The 24,066-nt window shown below is 44.1% G+C and overlaps 1 long non-coding RNA gene across 1 annotated transcript in view; it reads right to left on the bottom strand.

Annotated features, from left to right (window-relative positions):
- Window positions 1-24,066, bottom strand: part of LOC144824151 (uncharacterized) — a 257,683-nt gene that overhangs the window by 32,546 nt on the left and 201,071 nt on the right. Inside the window, exon 6 of the long non-coding RNA XR_013608911.1 lies at window positions 23,313-23,401. This is a non-coding gene — a long non-coding RNA (uncharacterized LOC144824151). The remainder of the gene's footprint in view (window positions 1-23,312; window positions 23,402-24,066) is intronic.

Here is a 24,066-nt window from a genome sequence, read left to right as displayed (position 1 = left end):
TACTCAGTCAATCTTTGTTTAATCTATATGTGCAACCGCTGGCTGTCGTGGCTAAAGAGTGGGACCTTGAGTTGGTATCATATGCGGATGATACTCAGCTGGTCATCACTCTAGCTGAAGGGCCATCGGCGTCTGCTGCGAGGTTTAGAGATGGTATGGCGGCAGTTGCCCAGTGGATGGCTGAGAATTGCTTGCAGCTTAATGCTAGCAAAACAGAGTTTCTGCTGGCAGGGAGAAACACCGCCCTCTGGAACGAACACTGGTGGCCGGCATCGCTGGGCTCTACTCCAACGCCCAAGCCCCTAGTGAAGAATTTGGGAGTATGGATGGATTCCTCGCTCAGCTTTCAGTCCCACACAAAGAGAGTGGCAGCTACGTGTGTGGGCCTGCTAAGAGGCCTAAAATAAATCCTGAAGTACTTTGAGCCAACAGTCCGCCAGCTTATAGTTCAAGCCATGATCATCTCTCGCTTGGACTATGCTAGCGTGTTGCTCCTAGGTGCGAATAAAGCCGAGATTCTGCGACTCCAACGGGTCCAAAATCTGGCAGCGAGAACTCTGATCGGGCTCCCTCGCAGATGCTCGGCCTGAGCAACAATTGGAAGATTACATTGGCTCCCGATTGCTTCTCGGATCAAATTTAAAGCCCTCGTCATGGCATTCAAAATCCTCAAAACCGGGAGACCGGTTTTACTGCGCCCATTGTTGACTTGGTACCTGCCCCCCCGGAGCTTGCGCTCTTTGGGGCAACACTTGGTGGAGGTGCCACGTACCAAATTGTGCCGTATGGGCGGTCGCTCCTTCCGGCTGTTAGGGGCCAAATTATGGAACTCTTTGCCGGTTCACATCCGTGGATTGGAGAATTTGCTGGCTTTCCGGAAAGCCATCAAGACCTTTCTTTTCTCACTTCAATAGGCTTCTGTACTTGCCTGACTGTCCTTGAGTATTTGTTTTTCTCTGATCTAGCAACGCCGGGACGCCTCTTTGCTGGGGCAGCTGTTGCACTTCACCAAAACTATAACATAACATAACTCCACCCAGAGAATTTCTTGGTAGATTGTTAAGACTACGTTGGACACATGTTAGATGTTTGACCCACCCATCACCCGAACCTAATACCTTTGCCGTTATGGATTGCTTTATGTCACGTTTTTTTCTTCCCACTACCGCATTTCCCTCAGGATGGAAGGGACTAGAGTACCGCAATGCAATGCCCAAGCTAGCCATGGCCTCCTTGTAAGCTTGAGAACTAAACGCAGGACCCTGGTCAGAATGTAGCGTGCCAATTGCGTATGTGCCGATAAAGACTCGCAATTCCTTTATAACAGTTTTGGCGTAAGCCGAGCGCTGGGGCCACATCCAAATAAATCTTGTGCAGGAATCCACTGCGACCATGATATATTTATAGTTACCATCCCTTTGTAAGGGACCACAGTGGTCCAGGTAAACACACGCTAGTGGTTTATCTGAAATCAGGAAGGGCGTCTGTGCAGGACGTTTCACCGTTGACACTTTTATTTTCTGGCAGATTTCACATTCTAGAACATAGTTTCTAGTTTGTTTCCTCATGCGCGGCCACCAATATCTCTGTTTTAATAATGAAACTGTGGCGGAAATGCCTGCGTGTGAAGATGCCAGTCCTTCATGGGCTGCTAAGATCAGTCCTAACCTATGTTCCATGTTTGTAATTGCCCTTTCCCCCACTCCAGGGATTTGAGCAAAAGGAACATTATTCGCATCAGTTATATATAAGTACTTTATTGGAAAGCCTTTCGGGAGTGTCTTACCACTGTCTTTAACTGAAGCAGTGACAGCTTGCATTATGTCGCTGTTTATTTTTGTTTTTGACCAAGTAATCGCAGCTACAGAAGCCTTTTGCACAGCTGCCTTAGCGCCTTCATCAGCCAATGAATTCCCTGCAACGTGAACGCCATCACGCTGATGACTCAGTGTATGAATCACGTGAGTCTTTTGTAGTTATTTCTGCAAAAGAACTACTTGTTCCCAAAGCGTTTTATGCTCAATTGTACCCCCTTTTGCATCTTTGAAACCGTTTTGAACCCAGTTCTGCAGATACTTGTTGTAAGATTGTACGCAGTAATACGAATCGCACACTATTAGTGTGGGGAATTTGCGATCGGTATTTTCAAGCGCCATCTTGAAAGCCTGTAGTTCAGCTCGCTGAGCTGTACAGTCTCCGAGTGATTGAGTTTTAGTGACCATAGGTCTGAATTTACCTTCGCGCCAACGACCTTTAACGATCGCGCACGCAGCACTATAAGCTTGTTTACCCCCAATTGAGGGCTGTGCTGATCCGTCTGTATATATTATACAGCCGTAATGTTCTAGAGGCAGAATTTCGGTCGGCATTGGACATTCGTATTCGTATTGTAGGAATTCTTGTGTCGTCAAATAAGGGTCAAAGACATATTCAACGTCTGTCGCAGCAAGAGAATTAACCCATTGTATCCATCTTGGATGTAAAGCCTTAGCATTAGGAATGATTGCCTTTGTTACAGCCTCTAAGGCAGGCACAGGTGTAACGATCAATATGCGTTTACCCTGCGCCAGAGTTCTTTTTTTTGCTACTGCAGTTTGACCCGCTGTCAGAATTTTTTCTGTTGAAGTAAATTTCATTTCTGCTTGTGTGTACAAGTGTGATTTGAATGCAATTGGTACCTTTCCTCCTTCATTAAAGGTCAGGTATGTGAATCCGCATTTCCGTGGGATGACACGCATCACGAGATTGCGCACATTATTGCGTGTATCTAATTTTGTTTTAGTCAACATGTCTGTTTGTACTGAACGTAAAATTTTTGTATGTGTTTGAGTCCAATTAGTTGGTTTGAAATCAGGTTTGATTAATTTGTAGAGAGGTTTAACCCTTTCTGCATAGTTCAGAACGTAAGTTCTTCCAAAATTCAGGAATCCTAGAATTGACTACGTTTTTCAGCGTCTTTGGAGGTTGGAGCAGCGCACATTTCTCAAGAAAGTTTGCTGCCAGGCTTTTGCCTTCACTTGATAACTCATACCCTAAGAATAGGACGTTGAGGTGGGCAATTTGTGATTTCTTAAAGTTGAATTTGTACCCTTCAAAAGCAAACCCAAGTATTATGGTGTTTACTCTTTTCAAGTGCCTGTCCAAATCGTCATCTGTAAGATAGATGTCATCGACATAGGATAATGCCTCATCATCGTACATTTCTAGTATTTCTGCTACTCTGGCTGAAAATAACCCCGGACTATTCTTAAATCCCTGGGAGAGACGGCAAAATTGCCGCTGTGACCCCAAGATTGAGAAAGCGGTCAAATACCTGCTTTCTGGTGCAATGTTTTGACAGAAAAACCCATTTGAAATGTCTAATGTGGTTTTATATTTTTTGAGAACAATGTTATTCATCAGTGCTGCACTATGTGAATATTGTACTGCAAAAGTTTTGCAACAAGAGTTCAGGTGTCTATAATCCAAAACTAGACGATATGTATTGTCTGGTTTGGAGACAGGAAACAAAGGATTGTTCATAGATGAGGTGCATGTTTCAATCACCCCTTGATACTCAAGTTGATCTAAGATCTCCCTGACTTGTTTTTTAGCTTCTTGCTTGACTGGATACTGCCTCTGAACAGTAGGTTGATTTTTTAACTGGATTTTGTGATGAGGAGAATCCTCATCCCATCCTACGTGATTTTTATATAATGCTGGAGCTTGAGCTACTGCCCATTTCCTGGCATATGTATATTTTTTATGAATTGGAATGTGATTTGAGAAGGCTTGCATAATTATCTCTTCGCCGTGTGGGCACTCCCTAACAACTGCAGGTGGCCAGTCCTTTTCAGCTAGAAGTATGTCATAACCCTTGGAAAGCTTGTCCCAGAAGAGAGCTTTTATTTTTCTAGTTATGTCCCCCTCCATCCGGAGTGTTACTTCATATAACTTGTGGGGTACACTAACACTGGTGTCTGCAGTTTCAACCTGAATGTTTTCATTCAAGTCCACTGTCTCCAGAAGATCCTTCAGGATCCTGCGAACTATGGTTACTTCTGCTGCGCTGTCTAGCATTGTCTGAGCCCATTCCCCGTTCTTGAGTTGTGTCCTCAGAATCCTCGGCATGTCTGACCTTTATGCTTGCTACCTTCTGTTTTGAAAATTTAGCTTTTTTACTTTGGTGAACAATTTCTTTTTCTTTGGACTTGACGCGTTCTTCTTTGGGTTCTGACCGTCCTCTTCTTTCCGATTTCTGCGAGGAAGTCTGAAAAGATCGAGAGGGACGTGTGTCATTATCTTGATATCTATCAGGTTTTCTTAAAGTATCCCTATTTCTAAGGTTATACCTTTTTTCAGAGGGCTCCCGTTGGGGAGACCTACCTCCTCGTTGGGGGGATCTTCCTCTGGACTGAGAGTGTTTCTCTTTAGGAGGTGTCTGTTTAGTATTTTCCCACTTCTTTTTAGCAGTAGTGAGATTATTTTTAATAAAAGTTTTTTCAGGATTCTCTGTTAGTTGTGGTTTTAGTGGTTTCCCATCCAAACTATCTCTACCTAATTCTTCATAGGATTTTTCAATTATTCTGGCAAGCTCATATGGTTGCTCAGTAATATCTGTTTCTTTCAGTTTCTGGCGGATTACCACTGATGCTGCTTCACCTTTAATGTTGGCTAATAGTATAGCCGAGACCTGTTTGAAATCTTTCAGAAATTTCATACCTAGATTTAAGGCCGGTTCTGGACCATATTCATTTTGAATCTGTCTTAGAACGTCTGGTATCACCGCCATGGACGGAACACCATGTGTTTTAGTGTAGATTGAAGCAAAGACTGTACCCCAAGTGTCACAGTCCTCTATGTGTGGTGCAATCCCCATAGATAAACAGATTGTCAGAATCCTGAGTTTCTCATGAGGTGTACTATCAGGAAATACTGCCTCTATTTGAGTAAGTTTTTGTGCTAACCAGAACGGAATCTGTTCTCTTTTTGCTGGTAGTTTACCAATGACTGACTGTATAGTCTGTGGTGTGATTTTATTTGTGTTCCCCTGGTGAGGGGTGTGCTGTGGAATTCTTACAGCTGGTTGGACTGTTAATGTCCGCATGACATATTGAACCAATTGTATTTTAATTACTTGTTTTAGCTGAGCTAATAATCTGTATCTGACATCCTTTCAATGTCTGGATGTGGTGTATAGCTGGCTAGTACCGGCCATGTAGCTCCTGGTCTACCTAGTGGACCGAGCCTGGTAATGTGATTTTGAATGTTTAAGGGTGCCTTTAAACCAGAGCTGATGCTCTTGGTAAGTTAATGGAATTTCAATGTCCTTGAAAGGAACGTATTCCGCTGGAGGTTCCTCTGCTTTGTAGTAGTGGAACTCTTGTGTTCCTGCATTTAATAATGGAAACTGAATCCATGAATAGAATATCTCTGTCTGCCGATATTCATGTGCCTCTATGAGAAAGATTACTCTGCCACCTTTTGATGATACTCCATTATTTATGAGTCTGTAAGTTATACTTTTCCTTACATTTACCGGGAGCAGTATAGCATCTGAGTCATTTTCTAGGATAGCAGCGTCATCTAAGACTGCTTGAGCTGCTGCTGCAGCTCTCTCCATTTCAGTATCACTATTCGGCATTTTAGTTGACTGAGAGTTTGCAGAATAGGTTTCAAGGAAACAAAGATTAGGTGCACAATATTTTGGAACACTGTATCCTTCAACGTTGTATAAACCGAAAACTAATACATAGGATTTTTCGTCCTACTCAGTTTTGGTGGATATTATCCTTTCACCCACTCCAGACGTCTTTTGGAGTTTTTACGGGAAAAAGGGGTCTGTGTGAAAAGCACGACTGAGTTACTCTAGTATCTAGCGTTAAACGATCGCCTTACCAAACGTTGGGCGCCATGTAGTGTAGTTCCTATATTCCCAATAGGCTCTGCGCATTGAAATAATATACCCTGCAGCTTAGACGTAGGACTTATGTCGACTAGGTCTCTACCGAATATATTAGACTTAATTGTGAGTGCCAGCTAGCTCAGAGGTCACAAGAAACTTTCTAGAATAAACAAGAAGGGATTAGTCTCTGACAACCATATAACATGACAACTTTGTTTTGCCCAGAATGAAACGTATCTCTAGAGTCGCGGAAACAATAGACGGCTATTTCACTCAGTCAGATGTGCATGCTTCGTTTCACCAGAGTTGCTTAGAAATAGAGAGACGGGCGTTTTCAATAAAAGTATTTATTGAACAGTCTTATTTCTTAAGCATAAGAAATGCACTGCTACAATTGAAATGCTAGTTAAGAATTACAATGCATATAATACGAATAGTATTATAAAATAGTACTGTAAAAGCATGATATGGTTTCTAAGCCATAAACATAGAATCCATAAAATGAATAAAATACATACAATAATAGAGGAGTGGCTAAAAGTACTCAACTGGTGCTTCTAACATATGCCTACCCCGGTGTACCTAACCCAAGCCTAGTACGAGGGAGGAAGTAAGTGGGGAGTAGTTTAAGTTTTAGTATTTCTCTGCCAAGAATCTGTTCAAGAATTCTCTAGGGATCTAATCAGCTCCGTACCTTAGTTTTAGGAGGATAGAGGGCTGATATCTCTGTAATGCACGCACCTTGTTTGTCTCAGAAGTGTCCTGGAGCCACGATGCTTAACACCCTGTCTCCCCCTCGTCACCCCCCGGGCTCCAGGAATAAGCACTAACACCCGACAAGTAACCAAGGGGAACACAGGGGAACAAAACAAGGGTAAGAAAGGGAAAGAAAATGGCGCTCCACACTCCTCTTCACTCAGATGATGTACTCTCTTCTGGTGATGGCACTGCAGTAAAACACAAGAACAATAAGTGAAACTTATCCCCTCCCTTATGTTCCCACGATATGGAGTGTGATGAATTGTGTCTTTACCTTATGAAATGTGGAGGAAACTTATAAGGAAAAAGAAGGAAGTATTTCTGGAACTTTTGGATATCTGACTCGTTATGGTCTATCCACTGCAGCCGTGACCTAAATATGGAGTAACACCATAAATATTGTGTAAACAATACGGATAAGCTATTCTCCTCTAACTGAGCAACTCACCAGTTCTAGAACTTGAGAACGTCTTAAATGAAAATCCAACCTAATGAGTATCTTAGGTTTATGCCAATTCACAATCACCACTAATATCACGTGGCAAAAAGGCTCCTGAACCGACTATTCAAGAGTATATCTAATAGGTACCAAACACTGTTAAATGAGCACAGCGGTAATATTTGACGCACACAGAAAACTAGAACAATACAGACTATTAGAAGCAAGACGCTCCTAAAGACTCACGAACTGTCAAAACGTGCTCACAAACACCGGACGCCATGAAGCCGCCAACACGAACCACTAGCTCCTCGGACGCCAACACCGACCCGGAACGACAAGGGTCAAACTCTGGCTAAACGCGAAGCGTTTCCTGAAGGTTAGGGGCGGGCTTAAGGCTGGGAATACTACACTTCCGCGCATGCGCTGCTAGTACGCATGCGCCAAAGCCCTTGTAATCTTTTCTGCCAACCACGCCTGTGCGTCACTAAGATAACGGAACAGAACATCGAAAAAAAAATTAAATGATGCATTAATTCTTCATGAGTGTAATGCTACCCTGAACCCGACAGGCATGACAATCTCTCTCTCGGGACTCGATCACCCAGCAACCCGCAAGGGTAGCCTGGAAACACCGGAGCTGGATTTCTCAGCAGGAGAAATGACAGAGTCTCTCAGTGCGTCAGTTGGAGGGTCGGCTTCCTTCAGCACTTGCAGCAGCAGGGCATCGGGCAAGTAGTTAGTCGATCTGCTCCTGAACCACCGTGTATTTGACTGGGCAAATGTAGGCATATCTATACCCCTGAAGGTGCCGAGTCTGACGTAAGATTGGACATAATATCTTCACTAGTGCCTCAGTTCCTTGAAAACTCACGGATTTCTTGGATAAATCAGTATTCAAGCAGGGGGCGAGGTTCCTGACTGCTGAAGGCTGGTTTTACCACAAAATCAATGTGGATTCTCGGAGTTTAATGGAAGTAGCCATGCCATATTAGGGCTGCGCAGGCTATAACTAAATAAAGCAATGATTCTTTATGCCTATATAAGGACTGGGTGATTTATACCTATATATGGGCATCGGGAAAAATTACACTAGGGTCCTAGATTCCCACATAACAAAATGCTGCTGAGAGGTCTAGCAGTATAAGCACAGCTGTGCCTCCCTGGTCCATGATGGTTCTTATTTCTTCGGAGGCCTTGATTAATGCTGTTTCAGTGCCATTTGCTTACCGGAAACCAAATTGGGTTTCATCTAGCAAGTGGTGATCTTCAATGTATTTGGAGAGTTGTTGATTCATCTACTTTTCAACCACTTTGGACGGGAAAGGTAAACTGGCGATAGGTCTATAGTTCTTGGTGTCCTCCGTATCTAAGTGGGATTTTTTTAGTAGTGGCTTGAGTATAGTTTTCTTCCATGAAATGGGGTAAATCCCTGAGCTAAACATTACATTGCAGATTTTTGCTAATACAGATGCTAACTGATCAATAACTAATCCTATAACAGATGGAGGACAGGGATCATTGGCTGAACCAGATTTGATGGTAGTCAATTCATCAGTAATTTGATTCACCGTGACTTTTTCAAATTGTACAAAAAGATGATCCAGAGGGTTGGTGGGTATGGACTGATTACTCTGATTTGAATGTAGTGAGAATTCGGGGAGAATAAGGAGCACAGTCTATTACCTCGTGGGTGTAATTGGAGAAGTTCCTTGGCTGGGGAAAGCCTTTTTGGGCCGCGGGGTTGACAACCAGGGGGTATGGCCCTGGGCTCGGTCCAGGCGCGGACGGACGCAGACAGACGCAGACGGGCTTGCCTTCGGCGCTGCGCGCGTCTGCTGCGCGTGCACACTCTGTGTTCCTTAAGAGGGATTAGTGGCACCGAAGACTGGCGCGCTAACCCCCGCATAAGCGGAAGTGAGTAAGTGTCTGCCTCCCAGAAGCCCTCCGAGCAATCGGCACAAGCCGTGTGGGACCGGGACAGGGGTGGGCACTACTGTGACACGTATGAAAATGCAGAAGGGTTACGTTTTTTAAAAGCAATGCAAATCAAGAAAACAATTCTAAAAACCTTCGCAGTGGAGCAAGCGTACCAGCAGCGTCTATATGGAACTAAGACTGCCGCATCCGCGGTTTCACTGCAAGGGATTTTTAGATTTAATTCACACAGATCCCAACTAACCTCAACCTTTCAAGTGCGCTTGAAATTTTTCGATTAGCCATCAACCCCTTAACAAACTCTGAGGTGTATGTGACAACACTATAATGAAGAATGACACCTGGGTAGGTGTGTGAGAATCCATCTAATATTTGAAAAAATACTCATGGCTTACATAGTACCATGGGTAGACTCTTTCCAAATAGGATTCTAAACATCAATGCCATTATTCCCAGAGAACTAAAACTTTGCAGGGCCAAAACTGGGCTTACCAGTTTCTGGAAAGAAAGAAGCAATAGAGGGCCATTTTTAAATTATGACACGTTTGTGATTCCCTCAAATGCTAAAAGGACAAATAAGCATACTTATAATGAAATACAGAGTTGTATATTAAAAGAAAAATCCTACTGCCATTTGATAACATATCCAATCTGAAGAAAATACTTTAATTTGTTTGTCTGAGACAGCCTTGCAGGCAGAAGCATACTTGAAGCAATGTTACTGTAGTAGGTACAAACCGTGGTTTTCAATGTGTAGCAAATATGTAACTTACAGTAAAACAGTGATGAAACAAAAAAAATTGGTAGCAAGAACAACGAAAAAACAGATTTTAAAAATTAAGAGGGGAGGAAATGGAAATTGATAAAAGTAAAAGAGAGATGAGAACATACATGCAATGTAAATGAAAGGCAATGAAGAGGAAGAAAGCAACGAGGATCATAACAAGAGAGGGAACATGACAAAACTAAAAAGAGAAACAAAGAAAGGTAAGAAATATAAATAATACAAAATTAATAATTTTGTCTTTTGTATTGTGACATAGTTTTACCACTAATACACAACTTTGGTACAGTATTGGCAGCAGCAGAGCAAGCTTTTACCACAGAAATAGCAGACTGTTGAAATCACTGGATTGAGGAGAGCTGAGACGATTAATGTTCTTGAGGATTTCATCTTTATTTGACTTATTCTTGCAGAAAATAAATATAATCTATCGAGTTCCAGAATACTCTTCTCTTCTTGTCTTTCTAATATCAACACACGGGGACATCCAGCAATGATATTCGCCCCTGGGCTAGCCACGCTCCTCCACGAGCGTGGCGGGGCTTCTTGTCTTGATGGCGGGCCCACGGCGTTTTTCTGCTCTTGTCTCGATCTTCAGTCGTCTTGGGCTAGGGAACTACCTCCTTTCTTATGGCAACTCTCGATTCCTGCTCTGACTTCTTTTGGGCGTTTACATTCATTTCACGCTTTGTGTCTCTGGGCAGATCTCCTCTCCCAGCTAGGTCTTGAGAACCTATTATATAGGCATCAGTCTTCACTTCGGGGTCTGTCGGAATACCGGATTGAAAAGGCCCATCCTCTTCTGCTTGTGTCAGAGCATCCTCCTGTTCCTGGCTTCTGTATTTAAACACAAAGGACTATGTGTGTTCATCTCTGTTGCTTGACTTCCTATTTTTAGCTGCAAATGGAGAAGACCAGATTATGTGGGGGTGGTGGGCTCATGCCAGAAAATGTCATCCACGTTATCCTCTTTCTTTAGTTCAGGTGTCAGGGGTTTTTGACCCAAATCCTGATAGGATTTTCCCACTCTGGTAAAAAGGGGAAACCTGGACAGAAAGTCAGTGTTATAATTGTACTTTCCTGTGCGATGTTGTACTTCAAACCTAAAAGGATGCAATGATAAAAAACCACTCAGAACCCTAGGATTGTTACCCATATTGTGTCATCCAAGTCAAAGGGGAATGGTCCGTATGCAGGATGAAGGTTTACCTTCTAGATAATAATTAAAAAAAAGCCAATGCCCATTTAATGGCTAGGCATTCTTTCTCTAAGACTGCATACTTTTGCTCCCGGGGAAAAAGTTTGCGACTTATGCAGAGGATTAATTCCTTAACCCCATAATCATTGATTTGGAATGAGACTGCTCCTAGTCCAACTTCCGATGCATCTGTCGTAAGACAAAGGACTTTTCGAAGGTGGGAGAGGTAGTATTGGATTTGAGGGGATGGTGGTTTGAGTAGTTAAAGGCTTTCCTGACTTTCAGTGGAAGGTTCTGACGGTACTTCTGACTTACCCCCTTTTTCAGTAGATCTATAGGGGTCCTGCTATCTCTGAGTATTGGGTTATAAACTGCCTATACTACCAGAGAAGACCTAGAATCGCCAATACTTCTTTCTAGGTAAGGGGGTATCTAGGATGGCTCTCACTTTCTCTTCCATCCAATTCCCTAGGACATATGCAAGGTATCTAACCGTGTTGTAGCCTACTCTGGATTTCTTTGCATTAATGTGTAAATCGGCATTTTGCTATTCTAGAAGAATGAGACAGTAAATTAGATGTTGGTCCCAGGTGGTACTAAAGATAACTATGTCATCAAGATAGGACAATGAATTCCCGTCCCTCTACGGGGCGGGGTGTGCTGCAACCTACGGAGACGTGGGAGTACTTAGTTCAGTGAAAAAATTATTTGTAGTGTGGAGATAGGAGTGGGAGGGTCAAGGAGGACCGTGGTGCAAATTAAAAGTTGACTAGCTAGTAGAAAAAATACATTTTATTCGCTTCCCTAGCCGGAAACATTAAAAAAGGGGAGACGTAGGAGGTATACTATAATTAGTTGCCTCCTACTTGGTCAACATGTTTCAAAAGCCATCCATTTGGCTTTCTACTTCAGGACCTTGCGTGATTCCTACTTCACTCACACATTTGATATGTGTAATTAATGAGCCTAAATTATATTATAATCAGCCACAATACATGCTCAAAAATTAAGCATGGAAAAAAGACATACCCATTTGATATTTTTGGTATACAGCCTTTGCAACGAAACTTTTACCACGCACTACCATTACAACGCAGGCATTACAACGCAAACCATTGCAACGCATTGCGCTGGGGGGCGCTCTAGGATAGGGAATAAGTTTAATTTTCTATCCAACACCTTCCCTAGTGTCCACGGGGACTGGAGTTGGAATAGAAAATTATACTTACCACTATCCAGCACCTCTAAGCGCTATGCGTTGTAAAGGTTTGCAATGTAAAAACCGCACTGTAAAGGTATGCGTGGTAAAAGTATGCGTTGTAACGTCATACATCCGATATTTTTACCTGTAAAAGAAAAATGACAAAGATGACACTGTATTTAACATATAACTATTATAGCACCATCATGTGGAACAGGAGTGTTTGGTAGTGAATACCACTGTGATGTATTTTTTTCTCAAAATGATCGTCGTGCAAAATACTCATTCTCTGGAGTGGGTGCTGAGTTGCCCAAAGATGATTTTTCATCACACATCACACGATTAAAAAAACTTAAAAACACACACATATATATACACACATGGCACACATATAATGCCCAGCGTTTTAAACGGCATTCATCAGTTGTTCTTATATATCTATTTCACTTCATTCTTATGCTGCTGAAATTGCGATCATACGTTTATACATACAATCTTAATAGGAACGTATGGCCTCATGAGCTGTCACGTAAGAGGAGGGCGCCTGTAGTCAAACACTGCAGTATAAAAAGGTAGAGTATATAATGTTAAGTTAGTAAGTTTAAATTGGTCTTTGTTATTTGCCATAACAGAGGGGGGCTATATTTAAAGACCCTCACGGGTCTTACTTACATCGCCAAGGCTGCACACTCTCCAGTAAATACCTTATGGTGGCTCCATGGAACGCCATCTGAATGTCCAGAGCTCCTATTTGTATACCCAGCATTTTAGAAGCCCGCTAAAAGGGGATCGCAACACTAGAGTGTTACATCCCAAAGATGGCTGCCGATTTTGGGCTTTTTGTGTTACGTGAAATTTCACACTTCCTGTTTGATAGAGGACTCGCTGTCACTATTGATATATATCGAGGGTACAATATTTGGCAGTGTTATTTTCTTTAAAAAAAGGAAAAGGAAATCTTAGGCATGAAAGGGTATGTCGCTTTGTGCAGTTTTAAGTCCCCCTCGATATGCATGCTGCTGTTTTCTGAGGCAACTAGAATGATACCTTTCACAAAGATGGCATCCGGAAATGTGCTATTTCTGTAATGAAAAATGCCACACTTCCTGTTGGGTCGCGATCTTGTGATGGTTCATAGTTCGTTGCCAAAAAATGTCTTGGGCATGAAAAAATACCTATTTTCACATTAGGATGATTTACGATGTTTAATACTTAGTCCAGACTTTTTTGTTATCATATCGGCAAATAAGTCGGTAAAAAGGTATATAAGAAAAGAGTGCGGCCCTTCACAAAATAGCCCCCTTCTTAGTGCCAATCTGGACGGTTAATCATAATCCACTTCCTGTATCAGTGGACAAGTGATATGTTCCTACTAGTTGGTGTATAAATTAATAAAAAAGAGGGGTGTGTAGAGTCGCCGCTCTAGTCGTTCACGCTACGTGATGACGTAGCGTGAACGGCGGCCATCTTTGGGATCGCGCGATCGGTCGGGCGCCGGAGCTGTGTGCAAGCAACACGCTTGGCGCTCTGTGTGCCCTAATAGTTTAATTAATAAACGCATACCCAACTCCACAAAGGCCTCTGTCCTCATTATAAGCCACATCATTACAATGGCGACGAGGTGAACAGGAAAACAACGAGGACCCACAAGAGGAAGGAAAAAAAAAAGACTGAACCCTGGCCATCTCTCCACGGTGCTACCATAGGCCAGAGAGGCCTATTCATCAAGCTGCACCACAGGAGAAGAAGGGAAGCACACAGAGCGCGGCAGAGGCAGTTGTATCCTGTGCCATTACATATTGGCCGAAGAATTGAGGTACGAGGGGCACCACTGAGGCTTGCCACGTGCTAGAAAGGCGGCAGGGCAGCACAGGAGCCACATCCTGCAGGAGTACCCGGCTGGTTAGTAGCACTGGCCGATCCAGGAGCCATAGATAGTGGTGAAGAGGGAGACATCCAGCCCCGGCCAGGCGAAGGAGAGCAGAACAGCGCACCAGGCAGACCCAAGACCCAGAGTGTTGCGCCAAAAAGGCGGGAAACCATGTGCCCTCAATCATCCTCGGCGACGGCGCCGGTCCCATTCCTACCAAAACCGGGAGAGCCCCTAATGAAGTGGGAGGACTGGAAGGAATACATCACAAACTACATTGAAGTCCTGGAGGACGAGAATGAAGAGGCCTTCACAAGCGTCAGAAAAAGAAGAATCTTACTACATAACTTGTGCCCGGAGGGAATCAGAGTGTTCAAGAACCTAGTACCCAAGCAGAGACAAACAGGTGATGACAACGTGTATGCCCATGCCCTAGAAGAACTCGATGAACATTACCGACCGGCGGTTTGTGTGTCAATAGACCGATACAATTTCCAACAGCGGAAGCAAGAGCAGGGCGAATCTATCGATGAGTATGTAGCGGCATTAAAAAAGTTGGCGTCCACGTGTCAGTTTGGGACACTCCATGATGATTTCATCAAAGACCAAATAGTGATGCACACGACAATGAAATCAGTACAGGACAAGCTATGGTCATGCGGTGATACCCCGTTGAAAGAGGCGATTGCGATGATGAAGAAGGCAGAATTAGCACGAAGCTGTGCGGATGCGGCGAAAAGAGAAATGGGGGCGAAGCCCATGGTCAACAGAATAGAGGACAAAGAGCCTAAAGGCGGGAGCAGGAACACTGGTACGACCTACAAAGGACCCAACAAGTGGCAAGGAAAGCCGGGACCACCGGGGAGGCAGATGAAAGGAAGTAAGACTTCATGCTACCGGTGTGGCAGCTGGGCTCATGAGGCGAATGACAAAAGGTGCCCGGCCTTCCGGGCTAAGTGCATGTTCTGTGGAGTGACGGGACATTACGAAAAGGTGTGTCAGAGAAAAATGGCCCGCAACACGGTGAAATTCGTTGACATGGACCAGGAAGATGGAGAAACTCGAAGCCAAGCGGAAGAGGATGAAGTACTGTGCATCGAGGAACAAGTCTTGAGTGTAGGCACCAGGAGATCGAACAAACCCGTTCTGGACATGCTGATAGGTGGCGTGATGATAAGCATTGTGGCGGACCCAGGTTCACCGTACACTTTGGTACAAAGAGCAGTGTGGACAGAGAAATTCATGCTCCATTTGGGCCCACATCTGGAACCACCGGACATCAGACCGGTCACGGACCTGGGAAACCGCATCCCCATAGCAGGATACCGACCACTGACATTTGAATTCAGAGGACGCAGTGCAGATTGCAAACTATATGTGACGGAGAAAGGCCCATCAGTATTAGGCTGGATGGACCAAGGAGACTTAGGCATCAAGCTGGACCCTGGCGGAGCAGTGCAGGTACTATTGACGGAACCTGAAATGTGGCCAGACATGGAGAAATGGAAAATAGACTTCCCCAAGGTATTCAGCGGAAGGGTCGGGAAATTGGAGAAGTTCTCACACAAGATCATCCTCAAGATGGATGCCACACCAGTGGCACATAAAGTGAGGAATGTACCGATAGCCGTGAGGGAGGCGGTGCAGCAAGAGCTGCGCGACTTGGAAAGAAATGGCATTATTGAACCCATCACATGTGCCGAGTGGCTGGCCCCCCTGGTGGTAGTTATGAAACCAAACGATAAGGTCCGGCTGTGCGTGGACCTGCGCGAACTTAACAAAAATATCGTAGTGGAGAAGTTCCCGCTGCCCCGTATCGAGGAAATGCTGGCGAAGACCAAAGGAAAGAAATGGTACTCCACCATCGACTTGACGTCGGCTTACCACCAGATAGCGTTACACCCGGAGAGCAGGAGGCTGACATCGTTCATCACCCCCTTCGGATGTTACCAATTCTGCAGGATGCCCTTCGGTCTAGCATCTGCAGCGGCGGTCTTTCAAAAGCTTATGCATCGTCTCTTCAAGAACATGGAAGAGGTCCAATACTTCCAAGACGACATCTTGGTCATGGGAGGTGATCAACGAGACCACGACGCCAAGTTGACCAAAGTACTGAGGGTGCTGGAAGACAAGGGGCTGACTGCTGAGTGGGAGAAATGCCACCTAGGCATGGCATCTGTCACCTACCTGGGGCACGAAATAGGTGAACTAGGGATCACACTGAAGAAGGAGAATGTAAGAGCAATATGCGACGCTCCACCGCCTGCCAGCAAAGAGGAAGTTAGGTCCTTCCTAGGCATGGCCGAGTATTATAGCAAATTCATACAGCATTTTGCTTCCAAGACCCACCACATGCGGCTGTTGACAAGAGAGAAAACGACGTTTGCATGGACGGAAGAAACTCAGAGGGAGTTTGAAGGCGTCAAGAAAGATGTGGTCCAAGCCATACCCCTTCAATGGTACGATCCACAGGGACGGACAGTGGTGACAACAGATGCCAGTGACAAAGGACTCGGCGCGGTCCTTATGCAAGACAGGGGTGGAGGAACACTGGAGACCCTTAGTTTTGCGTCCAGGGCCCTAACGGACACTGAGAAGAAGTTCAGTGTTATTGAAAAAGATATGCTGTCAGTGGTTTGGGCCATGGGGAGATTTCGTCAGTTCCTATGGGGCACAAGATTCCAGCTAAGAACAGACCACAAGCCATTGGTGCGGGTCCTCACGTCCAGTGGGCATGCGAGTGCCACCCCGAGAATAGCGAAAATGACTCTAAAACTGCTGGAATATCGCTATGACGTAGAATACATCCCTGGCAGCAGAAACAAAGTCGCTGACTATTTAAGCAGGGCAGCAGCCATGGAAATTGCAGAAAAAGAGAAGGAAGAAGGGGACGAAATGGTGGCATTGATGGAAGATCCGGAGAAGGTGATAAGCAACCAAGAATGGAAGGATGCATATCAGGCAGACAGGAGCCTCCAAGAGGTGAAAGGGTACATCACAGGAGGATGGCCGGAAAAGAAACATCTGAATGGAGAAATGAGGAAATACTTTGAAGTTAGGGAGGAACTCTCGCTCGGCGACAAGGGAGTCTTTATGTACCGAGGGGGCAAAGTAGTACCCCCAGAAGGACTCATCTCTAGACTATTAGCAATACTACACGAAGGCCATTTAGGAATTGGTAAGACCAAACTGAGAGCCAAACAGGGTTATTGGTGGCCAGGCATGGACACGCAAACGGAACGACATGTAAGAGAGTGTAACCAATGTCAACAAGCTGATAAGACCATGACACCATTGAGGCCGTCCATAGGAAAATTCGACACACCGAGAAATCCATGGGAAGAACTCTCCATTGATATATTGGGACCTATCCTGGATGAGCAAGGGACCCCGAAATATCTATGTGTCCTGGTGGACAAATAATCTAAGTGGCCAGAAGTACACGTCAATGAAGAGATGGATACGGACACCATACTAAAGTTCCTCACTGCCATCTTCCTCAGGGAAGGCATCCCCAAATCTATTTTAAGTGATAATGGCCCACAATTCACTTCAGACAAATGGCTAAAATACATGGAAAGGAACGGAGTTTGCTCCAAACACACGTCCATATACCATCCTGCAGGAAATGGACAAGTAGAACGATTCAATAGGGTCTTGATGGGTTCCATTCAAGCGGCCATCATGATGGGGAAGGATTGGGAAAAGGAACTGTTACACATGATTTGGGCGTATCGCATCACCCCCACTGGGACGGGGTACAGTCCTTTCCAGATCCTTAGAGGAAGAGATCCATTTACCAAGGACAATTTGGCGTGGAAAGAGAAGACGGTGACCAGCAAGTGGTCTCCGGCGGTGGTACAAGCAAATTTAGAAAGGCCCAGAGGATATATTCGGAGCACTACAATAAGAGAAGGAACGTAAAGGACACGCAGTTGGAAGAAGGAGAATAGGTGAGAGTCAAACTGGCCACACTTCAACGAAAAGGGGACAGTAAATACAGCAGACCGCTCCAAGTTAGAGAGGTTCTTGGCCGAGCAGCCAGGTTGAGTGATGGGAATGTGTGGTCCCAGGATCGCATGGCTCGATGCAACAAGATAGTGCAATGGGCCCCAGAGGCACGAGAACCAGAAGTGACGGATCAATGCACATCGGAAAATGAAACAGACAATCAGGAAGGAGAAATGGAAAGCACGGTACCAGCGTTGGAACAAGAAGGCGGAGAAACCCCACGTGCAAGGATGATAAGACGAGAAGGGAAAGAGCCAGTGGACAGCGAGAGATCGTATGTCCACAAAGGTAAAGAGGTGGGGTCCCTGACACTGGGGTAGAAGGAGGCAACATCCACTCCGGTAAGGTGCACCAGAGGAGGACGATTGGTGGTGAGACCCTCCAGATTCCGAGAGTATGATATGGGTGATGGGATCTGAAACCACCACAGACTAAGTTACTTGTTTGGACAAAAAAGGGGAGATATGTAGAGTCCCCGCTCTAGTCGTTCACGCTACGTTATGACGTAGCGTGAACGGTGGCCATCTTTGGGATCGCGCGCTCCCTAGCGCGATCGGTCGGGCGCCGGAGCTGTGTGCAAGCAACACGCTCGGCGCTCTGTGTGCCCTAATAGTTTAATTAATAAACGCATACCCAACTCCACAAAGGCCTCTGTCCTCATTATAAGCCACATCTTTACAGGGTGGGGGAGTAGCGATTTTGGGTTTTCTCAATTTTTGCAAGAGAAAAGAGAAATTGTGGTATTTACATATAGCATGGTATATAACCATACATATTAATTGTCTGTCTATACTTTACAGTGTGGTCAGATTTCTACAGGATATTTCTCAGAAAAAACAAAGTATACAGTTATTTGTGCAATCACAATTTGCCCCAAGGAATTTTATTGTTTAGTCCTGTGTCAAACGTTTTTAAGCGGAACACCCACCGCTGCTCTTTCTCAAAAAGATAGTTTTAGTCCATGACTTGTTCTATTACTGTCCACGAGATCTCTTCATGTGTGTGTCCCATTTCTAAAAAAATGTGAGGCCATTTTCGTAGTGTTCTTTTTGCACTTAATGTTGCTCTTGTGCTCCCCTATTCTTGTCTTTACTGGGCTAGTGGTCATGCCCACATACTCCATCATGCAAGGACACATGATCAGGTACACAACATTGTTGCTGTTACACATAGTGAATTTTCTCTGTTCCTATCTAGTACCATTCCGAAAAGTGATTTCTCTACTCTTTTTTGTTACTCTGCACGCTTGGCACATGCCGCAGGGGTGATGTCCTGTGATTTGTGGGTGTAAAATTGTTTGTCTCATGTGGTCACTTCTCCGTGATCTGGTGTGCACTATCATATCTCTGATGCTTTTTCCTCTCCTATGGGAGAAAATTGTTTTTGGTAGATTCATTCCTCCACTGTTTGAGATCCGCCAGTGTTTGTTGACAATTTTGGTTATCTGGTTGGATTTTGTGTTGAACGTGCAATTGTTCCGTGCTCTCTTATAGGCCTGGTCAATCACCTTTCTTGGATATAGCCTTTTTTCCAGTTTTTTCTTCAAATCACCTGATTGTTGTTTAAAGTCTGTGATTTTCGTACAATTCCTCCTTAGGCATAAAAATTGGCCATAAGGGAGATTGTCACACAGATAGCTAGGATGAAGCTTTGATATAGCAGCAAGCAATTTTTTTAAGTGGATTTAAAATGTGTCATGGTCACCAATTTTCCTTCTTTTGGGTATATGTTCAAGTCGAGGAGACTAATTCTTGATTTGAAATGGTACTGGTGAATTTCAAAAATTCATCTTGGTATTTTAGCCAAGTGATGAATTGTTTGGCTGTGGTTTCATCCCCATCCCATATGATCAGTATATCATCAATATACCGTTTCCATATATTTATATGGTTACGGAAGGGGTTGTCAAAATGTAAAATTTTATGTTTCTCCAAATGGTGAACATAAGACCAGCTAAGCTTGGAGCAAAAGTGCTCCCCATGCTGGTCCCATGTTTCTGGAGGTACAAGGTATTATTATACTCAAAAAAAGTTTTCTTTCAGTGCCAGGCTACAGCACTCCATGATGACTTTTGAGGTGTTTGATAATCCCAGTCTGTATCAAAAAGCACTTCCTTAATGATGGTTACGGTCTCGTTGTGAGGAAGGCTGGTGTACAGACTCTCCACGTCACAAATCATTAGTTGGCGCTGGGGGTCAAAAGGCATGTCTTCAAGAAAAATCAGGACATCCTTAGTGTCTTTCAAATATGTGGAGGTCTTTTGTACCAGGGGTCGTAGGTAGGCGTCTGCAAATTTTGAGACTGGTTCTAAAATGTATCCTATTCCTGATACTATCGGGCGCCCTGTTGGAGTCTCCAGATCCTTATGTATTTTTGGGATTGTGTACAGATATGGCGTCCTTGGTGAAACTTTCATCAGGAAATCACCTTCCTTGCCCGTGCTTCTTCCACCATACTTGCTATCTGTATCCTTATTTTGTCAGGTGGGTCCTGGTCCGGAGGAATTGGACCCCACTGCAAACCGGGTCTTTCATAACATCACAAAGGAAGAGAGAGAAGCCATCAGAGAGCTAACTAACTTGGTCATAAAACCAGCGGACAAGGGAGGGGCAATTGTAATACAGCCAGCTGACCAATATGACCGTGAGTGTAGATGCCTCCTTCAAGACCAAAGAAATTACAAAGTCCTAGTCCTAGAATAAGGATATAGATAGCAAGTATGGTGGAAGAAGCACGGGCACATGGATGGATAGCGAAAAAGGAAGGTGATTTCCTGATGAAAGTTTCACCAAGGACGCCATATCTGTACACAATCTCAAATATACATAAGGATCTGAAGACTACACCAGGGCACCTGATAGTATAGGGAATAGGATCAATTTTAGAACCAGTCTCAAAATTTGCAGACGCCTACCTACGACCCCTGGTACAAAAGACCTCCACATATTTGACAGTGGAGACTCAGCCTCCAAAAGTTTGAAGACCTATGATCAAAGGACTTATGTTCAAAGCTATTTTGCAGTCACAAAGGCTCCAGTTTGCTAACTTGGAGCCTTTGCAACTGATAAATACCTTTTGGGTATGTTCAACACCTAAATTGTGATTCAATAACTTGTTACGGAATCAAAACATAGGTTTGCAATTTGAAAGGGGCATGTTTTAAGGCATCCCTTCCAATCTGCAATTTCTTATGGTATGTTCCAGTGGTTTGAGACTGGAATTATTGTTAGGTTACCAACACCTCAAAGGAAGTGGTAACCTTCGCGCGAACGAGAATGGTGTCTCTTGTGAGGTTCGTAAATAAACATGCTTTATGAGTAGTCCGTGGTCCCAGTTACAACTGCTTACTCATAAACAACGTTTTTGAAACTTTTCTCTTCTTAACGCTTCCTGCTTTAGGAAAACCGACTGGGTTTAAAAAAAGGTAGCTTTTTTTAAATGCAATCGCATGCATGGTGGTCTGCTGACCCCATCAGGCCACCTTCCCTATGATGGCAGCTATTCGATTTGTAGTAGGTTGCAATGAACGACCTTCCTCATGCATATTAATGAGGTAGGTCAAATTACGACCCCCAACAAATCGGGATTTGTGAACTATCATGTTTGAACATATGTTGACTGGCAAAAAAAGCAATGCATTTGGTAAAATTCTAGTTGCAATTTGAGATCTTAGTCCAATCCATTTTCACTGGGCACACGCCTGCAACTGCAGTCAGCGAAACATCCTTTGCAATGTTCATTGCCACGTCATTTCCACTAACTGGTTTCTGACTTCACTTGCTATCATCAAACAAAACAGTTGATTTGCATCTGCCCAATTCAGTCTTTACACTTCAAACACACTCTGCAATTTTACATGGACCTGGATTGAGTTTCTCTAATGTTGGGGAACTGTTTCTTAATCCTCAAGTCAGAGGGAATCCAGGGGACATGAACTTTAAATCTGCCCCTGGCCGCGGATAGTCCTCAAAGAAAGAAGGTTATTGGGGTAGACAAGGGTGGTCCCCATCATTTACATCACTAGAATGAGAGGAGGGGAAGATGTATCCCAGCCATCCAGTCCGCTATACATCTTAAACTTTCTCTAGCGATTGTGCAGCTGCGCTCTCGAGGATCTCTATGCACAGCTTAGAAAGAACACAATTGTACTCTAGAAATCGGTGTCTTGTCTAGTTGCTTGCTCCCCTCTATCAGACCCTTTACTATCCATCGATTACATCACAGCTCTCTCTTGCTTTTTGGCTCCTTCTGCTTCATCTGATTTATTTGTTACTCCAACTTTTCATGAATATTTTTCATACCATAAGCTTGGGATTAATGCTTTCTCTTGTGGGCCTCCTGGTGCCATTGCAAAGAGAGTGGCCACTCTTAAGCATCTATTTTGTTTATGGGGTCTTTCAACTTCTTTTGCAAATTTCTCTGTATGTAATGTACCGTGTTAAAGAAAGGTCTTCTTCCAATCATTGTTAAAGAGTTCCACCCACTCTTTTCAATACTTACATGTGGCTTTACCGTACTGGTTGATACATAGTGTGTGCATGAGTCACTTTTGGTGGGGACTCACTATGTTTAGGTTTTTCGGCCCCAATCACTCTTAATTGCTGTTCACCCATACATGGAAAACAAGAAGAAGGATCTACCGGTCTTGAGCCCACTGCTCAACCCATGGAGGAGGGTGGAATGGCAATAGGGAATACATTCCCTGAGTTATTTTCCTAACAGGTCTTGTGGAGGGAAAGAAAGATATCGTGAACTCACACCCAAATATCCCCTTGCCTTTGGATAACCTTCGCTTGAGCCTATGGAGGGTCTAGCAAAGGGAACAGATGTCCTCTTTCTCTTACACATTCATCCTTCAAGGGTGTTTGTGTTGGGTTCTGGTGCTCCTGTCTATCTTCCCTGCTTCTGGACCAATCCTAGATCCAGCTCGCTCTAAACAATGAATTCTCATACACTTAATCTCTGTCTTTGGACTCCTCGCATTCCTATCTATCCAACCAGGCTATTATGCCATTACTCCTATCAAGGCAATACGCATTGGGTACTTTTAACACATTCAGACAAGTACACCACAGTACCTGCCATACAAGGAAGCAAGTGAAACACAGCAAACATGGTTAAACATCACCTAAATTTGGTTCAACGTACATGCACTGACCGAATGACCAGGTCCAGCGCTATGCAGGCTGTGCTTTACCTCGGTCCTCTTGGAGAAATCCCTCCCTCACCTGTATAACCCAGAGTCGCCGTGTGGAGCTCGGTCCAGTGTTATCCTGTTCACCTAATGTAGACAGTTTCCGGCATAAAAAGCACCAGGCTGTAAAACAAAACACAACACTCTGGAAAAACTATAAAGTTTAAGATGCGTTTAATGCAAACTAGCCAGCTAGCAATCAAAAATAATGTATGGCAATTGCCCCATCAGTCTATCTAAGCTTACCCCTTGATCAGCTGGAGCATCTAATGTTAAAGTGCATACAATCGTTACACATTTTTCATACATTTTCTCTCAATGCAAGGGAATAGGAACAAGACAACTTTCTCAGTGGAAACGCAAAGATACCGACTAAAGAGCAGGTGCAAATATCTTCTTGCGGAAAAGAATGTGAGAAGGAGTTGACATCATGATACAAGTAGCACTAACAAGAGCTGACTCTCTTTTTTTTTTTTTTTGTCCTCATTAGCCACGTAGTCGATCCAGGGGCGCTCCAACCACGAGACCCGATCGCCTCTGTATCACCAAGAGACCAAAAAGTGATCTCCTAATACACAGGAAGGCAGACAAGATGTTGCAGGCAATGAAGAACCCTGCACGAACTGTCTCCATTCGGGCCATTTATTGGCAGGTAGTCCGACAGCAATATGGAATGGGGTGCCTCCCATTGGACCAGGAGATTTGGGCCTAATCATCGGACCCGGGGAAAAAAAAAAAAAAAACGGGTTGGCTAGTTATTCCGTCTCCACTCAATCAATAAGTCCCAG

This window comes from Lissotriton helveticus, chromosome 3_1 (assembly GCF_964261635.1).
Source record: "Lissotriton helveticus chromosome 3_1, aLisHel1.1, whole genome shotgun sequence".
Lineage (NCBI taxonomy): Eukaryota > Metazoa > Chordata > Amphibia > Caudata > Salamandridae > Lissotriton > Lissotriton helveticus.
The sequence above is the reverse complement of the archived record's forward strand: the minus strand, read 5'-3'. Positions and strand labels throughout refer to the sequence as shown.